Here is a 7,364-nt window from a genome sequence, read left to right as displayed (position 1 = left end):
ATCTCCCAAGACCTCAAGTGCCAGCCAGTCCCCCAAGGCTTGTGTAGGAAGAATCTGCTTCCGCAGTCCAGGCTGATGTGGAGAGCCCAGTGGAGCCAGTGGCACCCAGGGACTGGGCCCTCCTCAGGTCGCCTCTCTGCTGTCCTGGGCTCTGAGGGTCCGTGCACAGGGCGGTGGCTTTGGTGGGGCCCAGTTGGCCTTCTTGGTGGCATCCTGGCTTACTTGCCTGAGGTGCTGAGTCTGAGCTTGGGGCCTGGACAATCACCCCTGACCCCGGCAGGCCCAGGGCCCTGAGGCTTTCCCTGGTGTCCACAGCTCTGTGTTTGCAGGGCTCTGTCGTACAGCATGTGGGCGGGAGAAGCAGCCGACGTGCTGACTCACCAGGTCTCCGGTCTGAGGGCTGCTGCCGCCAGGAAGAGCCAGACCAGCCTTCCCCCGCTGGGAGGAGCCCAGAGGCTGGGGCACTTGGTAGGAGCTGCAGGCTGAGGGCCCAGCCTCTAGACCAGGCACCCGAGAGGCTGGAGCAGCTGTCTGCACTCAGGGCAGCAGGGTCACAGCCCTACCCTCTCCCACCGCACCCTGCTGCACATTCAGCACCAGGCAAGGGAGGGCCCCCACTCAGACCCACAGCGGACCCCAGCCTGGGCTTCAGATGCTGAGAGCTCCCAGCTCCTCTCATCAGGGCCCAGGTGGGGACACCCAAATCCCATCCCAGGACAAGCTACAGAGCAAACGAGAGAGCAGAATGAGCCCATCAGAAAGGCGGGGAGCATCAGATATGGTGTAATCTCCAGGCGACCTGGCTTGAGATTTAATCCGAGTTTTCCCTTCCATACCCACCAGCCGCTNCAGGCGACCTGGCTTGAGATGTAATCCGAGTTTTCCCCTCCATACCCACCAGCCGCTGCTCACCGCTTTGCTCTTCCTTCTTTTCAAGCAGGTGGGCTGGGTGCCTTGGGAGACAAGCATGTCAGCAGAAAGCAAGGACAAAGGAATAGCTTCTTGGATTTTGGTGTAAAAGCTCAGCCCTCAGTAGGGTAAAATCAGAAGGATTTGGGAAGAAACATGCTGAGTGAGAGCTGGGCCGCTCTGGAGGACCCCATGCGGTCTGCAACAGGGACTGTCCTGGTTGGGCTGCCCTTCCTTCAGGCTGGGTGCTGCCGTCCCCTCCCCCCCCGCACGCTGACACACACGCACGCACACATGCGCACTCTGCGTGCTTGCACCAGGCGGAGGGAGAAAGACCCTTCTACCTCTGCGCCTCGATGGTACTGACTGCAGCCGGCTGAAACGCATGCACGGGCCTCTCTGGAGGGCCGCTCCAAGAGACGAGTTGCGAGACTGGCCACACAGCAGGAATGCAGGCCTTGCTCTGAGCCGGGTCACACGCTGAACGGACCGGTGTCCCCGACCATGCCGGCACCGTGTTTACCGCGAGTCCTCGGGGCCGGCAGGGCGTCTGCGCGTGAGAGAGGCAGCCATTGTGTGATTGGCTGAGTGCAAGTACACCTGTAAGGGAAGGGAGGGACGGGGGCACTTCCCCCAAAACTGAACCCAGCGGACTACAGGTATGGAAAGGAACCTTTCTCCCACTTTCTGACTCTCAGGGAGAAGGGATCATGATGTCAGCAGAAACGTGGCTGTCTGAGAGGACTACCCTGGGAGCAGCCGCCACATGCTCACGTGGCCGTCCGGGGACGGCTGCAGCCGTGCTGGGCCGCGAGGCTCCTGCGCCATCCGGCTGTGCTCCCTGTCAGAAGAAAGAGTGACGTGCTGGGGGACCGGGCATTTCTGCAGGGAGAAGACGCCGCTGAAAACCAGCTCTGACTGGCTCTGTGTTACAGAACTTGTACAAAAGCATAAAAAGTAAGCAGCTCAGCTTTCGAAGAAACTGGTTTCTTGGGGTCACAGCAGCTGTAACTTGAAATGGGCTGCATGAGGCAGGGCACCTTCTAGGGTCTCAGCTGGACCAGGCTCAGGGCCAGGACATCTGAGCGGCCCAGGCTGCCAGCCCAGCCCTCTCCGTGGCAGCGTCCATGTCGGCCCATGAGCTGGGTCCGGGCTCTGGCCAGATCAGATGTGTGTGTGTGTGTGTGTGTGTGTGTGTGTGTGTGTGTGTGTGTGTGTGTGCCTATAGGCGAGTGTGCTGTCTGAAACCGTGGCTTTGGCCCAGGCTGACCCTATGCCCTTGCTGCCTTGGTTCCTCATCTGTGCCAGACATCATGGGGAGAAAGGAAGGAATGGGTGTTGTGGGCCTGGCCGTGGGCTGAGCCACAGAAAGGTCACGCTCAGGGCAAATGTCACCCCAGCAAAGGAGAAGCCTCCACAAGGCCACGTCTGCACTGGGCCCCAGGGGCTGTAATCGCAGCCTTGAGCCTCTTCTCACGCCCCGGCTTCCCTGTGGTCTCTCCGGATAGCACGTCCACACCCGCACTCACACCCGCTCCTGTCTGGCTTCTGCCTCCAGCCCCGTGCTTTATGCTTCTCGGAGACCGGCGCTGGCTCCCTCTTAGGGCCTCTTCTCCTTTGCTTGCGTTTTCTTTTCTCCTCCTGACACACTTTGCTACATCATCGTGCAAAATTAAGTCCAAGACGATTTCAGGCAGGTACTCCCCACCCTGAGGCAGGTTTTAAAATAGCTACAGGACGGAAACCTGTTTTGTAGTCGAGTNGCTTTGCAGTGGAGTGCTGTGAAGACTCTGGTGGTGCTGACTGCATTTTCCGTTTGCAGACTTGCTGGTGTGAGTCCCACGGGGAAAACAAAATTGCTGATCTATTTCCTCTGATGGGTTTGCTTCCTTTAGAAGGGGTCCGAATAAAGCTCGGCGTAGATCCCTGCTTGTTCCTGCCCTCTTGGGAAAACTGAATGTATAAATCTTCACTGTCCTTACTGATCAAGGCCAAATCACAGATTTCAGTTACCACAGTGGGAAGCACCATGCGGTCATGAAGGGTGTAGGAGGGAGGCCATGCCGTGGTCCCTAATGCATCTGATTAGAGAAGGGCTAAGGAGGGGGAAGTGGGCTCTTCGGTGTTTCCGTGGACATCTCCCATCTGCTCACTTCCCGCTAGGGTCACTGTCCTGAACTCTTTGTGGAAGCTGGTATTTTTCTCTTCGACTGTGATGCCTTCTCTTGCTCGACCTTCCTGAATCCCCTTGTCTCATTTCCATGGACGTCTTTGTCCTCACGGACCTTTGGTCCTTCTGCTTCATTGCAGATATAGGTCCAAACAAGATGGAAAAGGATGCGGGGTCCAGCCCTCCCCTGCAGCCTGTCGGTGTGGAGCTGCCAGGGGTCCTGTGGCATTTAGGCGGGAAAGCCACTGCGGGTGCACACAAGGGGCAGGGTCTGTGTGCAATTTCTGGAGATTTGTCTGTGCAAACGCTCAGCGGGAGGGGCAGATAGGAAGGCCTCCTGACAGCAGGTTGGAGGGGGAAGCTGAGGGAATGAGGTAAAAGGTGTGGTGCAGGTGGAAATGGGCCACGAGCGCAGGGCCCCAGAGAAGGGACAGGCGTGTGTGAGCAGGCGGGCTGCATCCCTGCACGGAGGTGCCAGTCAGGCCTCTCCAGGTGGGTCCCAGACTCAGCCTGTTGGGCTCGCCCCCTCTGGGCATCTACCTGCTTCGTCCTTGCTGACTCCAGTCCCAGCAGGAGCAGGAAAGACCAGGAAGACCGGCCTGAAGCAGGTCTCCCGTTTTCTCGGGAGAAAGGACTCCTTCTGCTCCCCTCCGCTCGGACACTTGGTTTACGCCTCGTGCACACATGTGCTGTCATCCTGAGGAGTGCAGCATGTATCCCGCCACTCCCGTGATAGAAAGCAGGAAGGCGATTCGTCGTCCTTTATCAGACTGGGAGGACCCTGCCTCAGGGGGTCAGCAGCTCCGACAGGTGGGGTCCACTCCAGCCTCCACCCCACCGGCTGGCGAGCCTGGCTAGAACGACCCCCCACCTCCGTGCACCCTCGCTAAGGTGTCTTCTTTGCTGACTCAGGAGACACCCCAGCTCTCGTGGCCCTGGACGTGTCCCTTGAGCCCCTTCCCGGGGTGCACAGGTGTGGGGAGGCTCCGGCCACCCTGTCTGGGGCAGGTCAGGAAGCATCGAGATGTCCTCGCGTTCTGCTGCTGTTGCCTTTTCTCCTCTTACGATTCTTTCCGACAGCAGTTGAGATTAGTCCTGTGCCCCTGGGGCAGTGCCCAGGCTCTGTCACCTAGATGCTAACTCCAGTGTCTACACCCCGCTCAGTGCTTGCTGGGCTTCGCCATGTGGCTCCTTCTGGCTCACAGTCCTCTGACAGCCGGAGTCAAAGCCAGGGCTTGGGACGCCCACCCAGCCCTGGAGTCCACGCGAGAGGTGGGTCGGGCCTCAGCGAGCGACGTCGGCATGCAGAGCCGGTTTCCTCCTGTGCGAGAGCAGGACAGCACCTGCTTCGTGAGCCGGTGGGGCCTGTGGGGCCTGTGGGGCCTGTGGGGGTGATTATTCGCTATTAACTGACAGGAAGTGTATGAAGCGGCTGTTAGCTCACAGTGAGGACCAGGGAACGGTCCTAAATAAATGTCATCCATTTACATTCCCGAGCGAGCTCGGGTTGCAGTCTCGGCTCTCGGTCCTGCGGGAAGCTCTTCCTTGGCTGAATGTACTGGGCGCTTAGCGCCTTGTTTGCACCTGCGTGACCCCAGATGAGGGACCCATCTTTGGACCCTCTGCATTCTCTCTGTCCACCATACCCCCCTCTTTGGCTTTCTGCAAGCGTCGGGGCAGTTCGGAGATGACGTGAGATGTGCCGTTTCCCCAGGACGCAGAGGAAGAAGGTGGACGCCCAGGACCAGCCCCCTTCCTCCCTGGAGGCTGTCAGCTGGGCCGCGGCAGGGCAGCCTCAGGTCAAGGGCGCCAGTGGCAGCTGCAGCTATGGGTGTGGGGTGATGGCCGGGGGGAGCAAGTGGAATCACACGCGTGTCCTCGGGGCTGTGGTTTGCACCCGGTCCAGAGGGCACACTCCTGGGAGAAGAGTGGGCTCTTGGAGGTTCCGGCTCAGCTCCTTGAGAGTGACCGACCTCTTGGGAAGCCGGTCTCTACCGGCCCATCTCCTTGGCTTCGGTGCCCTCTGTCCCCAGCAGACCCCGGGTGACGTGGCCCCTGGGAGTGTGCTTGGTGTGTGCACGTGTGCCTGTACGTGTGGGTGTGTGATCTCAGCCCTTGGGGCCTGGCGGTCCCCATCTGGGTGGGGTGTTCCAGGCTGCCCTGCTGACCACTGGCTGTACCCCAGCACCTGGAACAGACCCAGCAGCCTCTCCACCAGCACTTCTGATGGACGAACACTCCCTGGAAGCCTTTTGTTCCCTGCTTTCTGTGAACATCTGAATCCTGTTTCTGCTGTTTCTGATCATATTTACCTTTGAAATTAGNACCTTCGAAATAGTCCCTTGGCCGTTTGAAAGCTTCCAGGTGCTGGGGACCCTGTGTCTAATTGCTGCTGGTGTGAGCAGTGATGAGCATGGCCAGATGTGGGAGCTGAGAACCACAGTGTGATCAGCCGTCCGGCTCTACTGTGCGTGGCCCGGGGTGTGCAGTCCTCTGGGCACGTGGCCCGACACACCCATCTCCTGGTGGGGCGGAGGAGGGCGGGCAGGCATGGGATCTTCCTGTGTCCTTTCTTACAGGGAAGACTGCTGTTCAGCATCCCCTCTACTCACAGCTGTCCCTTGACTTCTGGGTGCACCTTGCACTCGCCCTGGACCATCAGCACCTGCGGGGACAGGGACCCAACACTGCTCCTCGCAGGCCACTGGTTCTGGCCAAGCTGGAGGCTGGACGGTGCCTGAGGGAAAATCTAGCGAGAGGACAGCCCTGCAAGGGAAGCAGTTCTCAGCGCTGCTTCCCCTCCTGCTCCCAGCTGTGGTGTGCACGGGCCACGGCATCGCAAAGCTCAGAGGCAGTTCCACGCAGTGTCCTCCACGGAGGGCTCCCAGGATTGGGCAGACAGAGGTCCCGCCTCCCAGGGAGTCCTGCTGCCTGGAGGTCTGCTCGGCTGCACGCACCCGTCCGCCTCCAGACGCTCGCACCGTGTCTGAGGGTACAGTGTGGCACAGCTGGGGGGTGGGAGGCTCTCCCATGAGGTTGAGGTGCAAGGGGCAAGGTGAAGGGCCCCTCATCCCTAGCAGTGTGTGAACCAAGGTATGGGTGATATCGTGCTGTGTGTGGCAGCAAATGTGGGCTCAGATCCTGATGGGCACCCCCCGCTAACTGAGGAGCTGCGGGAAAATCACTCGACCTCCCTCATGCCCACTCCTCTCCTGCCCTTGTCCCTCCGACAGGGAAGTCGAATGAGAAGCTCTCTGTTAAGTACTCAGGACACTCCCAGCTCATGGTGAGTTCCCCGTCCACATTGGGAAGAAACTGCTGCGGAATTGTTCTCAGTGCTGTGGAGGTGTTCCCCTGAGGGGCTGACACCAGGCCTGCAGTGTTCGGCACGACTGCCCACCTGGGGCNCCCACCTGGGGCTTTGAGCTCCACCCTCCCCTGCCCCACTTGGTCTCCTTCTGCAGCCATTAGCCCTCCTTACTGCCTCTCAGGCTCACCGTGCAGTTCCCACCTCAGGGCCTTTGCATGTGTNCTCTCTGTTAAGTACTCAGGACACTCCCAGCTCATGGTGAGTTCCCCGTCCACATTGGGAAGAAACTGCTGCAGAATTGTTCTCAGCGCTGTGGAGGTGCTTCCCTGAGGTGCTGACACCAGGCCTGCAGCGTTTGGCACGACTTCCCACCTGGGGCTTTGAGCTCCACCCTCCCCTGCCCCACTTGGTCTCCTTCTGCAGCCATTAGCCCTCCTTACTGCCCCTCAGGCTCACCGTGCAGTTCCCACCTCAGGGCCTTTGCATGTGTTCTGCGTCCCCAGATCTGCACTTGGCTGGCTCCTTCCCATCAATCAAGTGGCCCCTCCTCACACAACCTGACCCCCACCCCCCCCAATGGAGAGCTAAAGCCCCTCCTGCACCCCAACCAGCTTTACAGTCATCACCGTATTTGTTCTCTTATGCTATAGGGTTAATTTAAGGAACATGAGCTGGAGGAAGGCAGTCACTGACTCTGTTGCCATAACACGGGGTATGTGATGGGTACTTGGTAAGCATGGGCTGGGTACACTGAGTGAACTAAGAAATTATTTTTTTAGAGATCACAACCACGTTGTTGTTCAGGAATAGCCCTGCCCAGCTCTTTTCCCAGGTTCAGTGTCCACTCTCTTTTCTGTAACATGTACCTTTCAGTCTCGGGAACCCAGTTAGCTCCTAATTGGACCCCATTTTTTTTTAAAGATTTTATTTATTTATTTGACAGAGAGAGACAGCCAGTGAGAGAGGGAACACAAG

General features: G+C 58.9%; 1 long non-coding RNA gene across 3 annotated transcripts in view; it reads left to right on the top strand.

The window, feature by feature from the left end:
- LOC117798154 overlaps nucleotides 1-7,358 on the top strand; it is a 14,367-nt gene extending 7,009 nt beyond the window's left edge. The window contains exons 1-4 of one of the 3 annotated variants that reach the window (XR_004622850.1): nucleotides 861-1,866; nucleotides 5,659-6,071; nucleotides 6,313-6,365; nucleotides 7,040-7,358. This is a non-coding gene — a long non-coding RNA (uncharacterized LOC117798154). Of the gene's footprint in view, nucleotides 1-860; nucleotides 1,867-5,658; nucleotides 6,072-6,312; nucleotides 6,475-7,039 lie in introns of those variants that run through there. The other 2 variants (XR_004622849.1, XR_004622848.1) reach the window with 2 other exon arrangements.
- The last annotated feature ends 6 nt before the right edge of the window (nucleotides 7,359-7,364 follow it).

Source organism: Ailuropoda melanoleuca, unplaced genomic scaffold (assembly GCF_002007445.2).
Source record: "Ailuropoda melanoleuca isolate Jingjing unplaced genomic scaffold, ASM200744v2 unplaced-scaffold2709, whole genome shotgun sequence".
NCBI lineage: Eukaryota > Metazoa > Chordata > Mammalia > Carnivora > Ursidae > Ailuropoda > Ailuropoda melanoleuca.
This window is presented reverse-complemented; position numbering and strand designations above follow the sequence as displayed.